The sequence below is a fragment of the Humulus lupulus genome, chromosome 1 (assembly GCF_963169125.1).
Source record: "Humulus lupulus chromosome 1, drHumLupu1.1, whole genome shotgun sequence".
Lineage (NCBI taxonomy): Eukaryota > Viridiplantae > Streptophyta > Magnoliopsida > Rosales > Cannabaceae > Humulus > Humulus lupulus.
Genome location: NC_084793.1, coordinates 145,614,891 through 145,618,876, shown reverse-complemented (window position 1 = coordinate 145,618,876; position 3,986 = coordinate 145,614,891).

Below are 3,986 nucleotides of genomic sequence, written 5' to 3'. Positions count from 1 at the left end.
ATATTTGAATATTTAGATATATCTAAATATTGTAACTCTCTATTATATATTACAATATGTGACACTCTTTGCCACATTTATTTAATCTAAAACATTATATTATAAAATAATATATCATTCCCATACAAGAATAAATAGTTATCTATTGTAACATTTATTTAATTAATCAACATTATATTTAAAATATAACATATCCCCTATTTGATTAAATAATAACTCTCTCTTATAGATGTCACTACATTGGTGCATAAAATAAAATGTTTTTCAACTTGAACTTTACTATGGTGTAATTATCACAACATTTGTTAAAAAATTTGGTTGCACTAGGCATTGAACCATCTTTCCATGATAACAAATTGGTGATAACACATACACCTTTGCCATGTTCTTGAGACCTCTATGTCTCGCTTTGCACCGTTAATAGCCATTTGCACTTTCCATTCATGGACGTTCTTGAGAATACTCCCAATTCTCATGAGAGGCGGCATCACCCCTAGGTCCATATAGGTAGAACCCTTACAATATTTTGTTACCAAAAATACTTGTCTTCACAAGAGTGAATTCTATTAAAAAACATCTCAGTCTTATCCCTTAACTTGGTAACTCACAAGTACCCAACATCTCATATGGGACTTGTTTTGAGTACAACTAATATTCACTTGACTGACTTGTTACCTATTGAACCTAACACTAGTTAAATAACTAGTGTTAAGATCGGTTACCATCAATCATGAATCTCTTTAGGGAGTTTAAGTCCCATCCCTCGAGATGATGTAGCCACTAATACCCTTGTTAGTGGCTTAGTGAAAGGATCCACCAGGTTTTCACTTGTTCTCACGTAGGATATTGAGATGACTCCTCTTTGAATCAATTCTCTTACATATCCATGTCTGAGACTAATGTGTCTAGATTTCCCATTATACACTCCGCTATATGCTCTAGTCAATGTCGCTTGGCTATCACAATGTATCGATATATTGGATACATTCTCTTTGATTAGGGGTATCACTATCAATAGATCCCTTAACCATTCGGCCTCTTTGCGGGTAGCAACTAGAGCTATAAACTCTGCTTCCATAGTGGAATGAGATATTTCTTGGAACCCCAAGAAATTGCACCTCCACCAAGTGTAAATACCCAAGTAGTGGTGGACAAGTTTCCCCAAGATTGGATATCCAGCTTGCATCTGTATATCCTTCTAAGATTGAAGGAAATTTGGAGAAGTGAAGGCTTAGTCCTTTGGTTTTCTTGAGATAACCTAGGACTCTCCCAATAGCCTTCCTGTGATCCACACTTGGGTTTTGTGTTAGGCAAGCCCACTATGTTGAGAAAGTATTTAACAAATTTAACCATCTCAAGGTTAAAGATGCCAATACTCCATTCGATCATAGTGTAAAACTAGAGAAGAAAGAAGGAAGATAGGTGGCTCAATTGGAGTACACTAGTGCTATAGGGAGTCTTATGTATGCTGCCCAATGTACTAGACCTGATATTGCATTTACGGTAAGTAAACTTAGTAGGTTTACATGTAATACTATGTTTCTTCACTTTCATACCAAGTATGGTGTCGACTTCTCCAAAATCTTTCATTTTGAAGGTTGATGGTAGAAACCTCTTCGTTTCTTCTATCCCTTTCATGCAATCACTTAGAATAAGCATGTCATCCACATATAAGCAAACAATGATCACATATCCCTTACATGTTTTGGAATACAAGCACTTGTCTCAATTGTTATGCCTAGACCCATTAGACATGATGGCTTTATCAAATTTCTCATGCCATTGCTCAGGAGCTTGTTTGAATCCATATAAGGATTTTACAAGTCTACATACTTCATGTTCATATCTTGGTAGGACTAACCCTTCGGTTTGTTCCATATAGACCTCCTCATTGAGGTCACCATTAAGGAATGTTGTTTTGACATCCATTTGATGAACCTACAAGTTGTGTGTAGAAGCCAAAGCGAACAAAATTCTTATAGAAGTTGTTCTTGCAACAGCCTCATAGGTATCAAAATAATTGATACCCTCCTTTTGCCTAAACCCTTTTGCTACTAATCTAGCTTTAAAGGTTTGGATAGTGTCGCCAGTGTGGTATTTTCTCCTAAATACCCACTTACACCCAATTAGCTTAGACCCCGGTGGGAGGTCTACCAATTCCCAAGTATTGTTGGAAAGAATGGAATCCATCTCATCATTGATGACTTCTTTCCAAACACACTATCTCTTGATTGCATGACTTTTCTATAAGTCTTTGGATCATACTCAATAAGAAGTAGAATATCAATTTTCCTAATGACTTCCTTTCTATTTCCTTCTACTATGTAGAAAGAAATTCGTTGAGAATCTATCTCATCCAATCCTAGACTTTTCTCCTTTCTTACCCTTTGACTTCTTCTAAGTTCAATAGGTTTCTCTACATTCCTTTGAGATTTCTTCTCTTGAGAATCATTTTTGGATGTAGATTCTTGAGAATTGTTCTCATATAAAAAATTCTCCTTTATAGATGTTGAAACTTGAGAATTGTTGTCACATAACATGTTCTCAAAGAATTCAACTTCTCTAGATTCAATCACAACATTAGATTCTAAGTCTAATAGCCTATAAGTTTTACTATTGTTGGCATAACCAACAAAAGCACACCTTATGGCTCTTGAACCTAACTTTGTTCTATTAGGTTCGTTTTTCTTGCAATATGCAAGACACCCTCACACTTTGAAGTTCCCTTTGTTGGGTTTTCTTCATTTCCATAACTCATATGGAGATATCTCATTTTTATTCATCAGTATTCAATTAAGAATGTGACAAACGATTAAGAACACTTCACCGCATAAGTTAAAGTTCAACTTAGAAAACACCAATATATAATTTATCATCTCTAGATAAGTCCTATTTTTTCTTTCGGCAACACCATTGTGTTGGGGTGTATAAAGTGCGGTGCACTCATGAATTATGCCATTTTCTTCCCAAAATGTATTGAATTCATTAGAGAAGTACTCTCACCCTCTATCACTTCTTAGCACCTTAATCTTTTTATTGAGTTGATTTTCAACTTCTAATTTATATACTTTAAAAGCATCAAAAGTTTCATCTCTATGCTTTAAAAGAAACACATAGGCATATCTACTAAAATCATCTATAAAAGTAAGAAAATACATTTTACCACCTCTAGTTAAAACACCATTTAATTCACAAAGATCACTATAGATTAAATCTAGCAAATTAGATGATCTTTCTACACTAGGAAATGGTTTTTTAATCATTTTTGCCTTATCACATGTTTCACATTTACCATAATTTATAAGATTGCATGCAATCATACCACATTTTACTACTATTTTCATGGTTGAAAAACCTATGTGAGATAGTCTAAGATGCCATAAAAATAATGAATCATACTCAACAATATAGGCAGAATTAGCATTTTTATTGATAATATTGAAAGTTACATCATTGGTGCACAACTTAACCATACCCTCACAAGAGTACCCCTTTTTCCAAAAATACATTGGATTTGGTTAGAATAAGTTTATCAGACTCAAAAACATCTTTAATGCTGGGCTTGCCAAACAAATTACCACTTACCAAGTTTCTACTCATTTTGGGAACATAAAGCACATTCACTAATGTTACATTCTAGCCGGAGGTGAAAAAGACTTCAATGGTACCTTTGCCAAGTACCTTGGATTTTCCCTCATTGCCCATTTGAATTTCATGGTTGCCTTTTGACTCTTCAAAGGTCTTGAACAATGATTTGTCATAGGTGACATAGACGGTAGCACATGTATCATACCACCACCCCTTCACCTTGCCTTAAACCGCATTCACCTCACTAAGGGTAGCAACTATATTCTCCTCTTGAGTTGCATTTACCTTAGGTCCTTGTTGGTATTTTCTATGCCTACACTCTCTAGCATAGTGACCTTTCTCCCACACACAAAGCAGGACCTTTTCTTTCCCTTAAACTTGTTTGGGTTGGTTCTTGG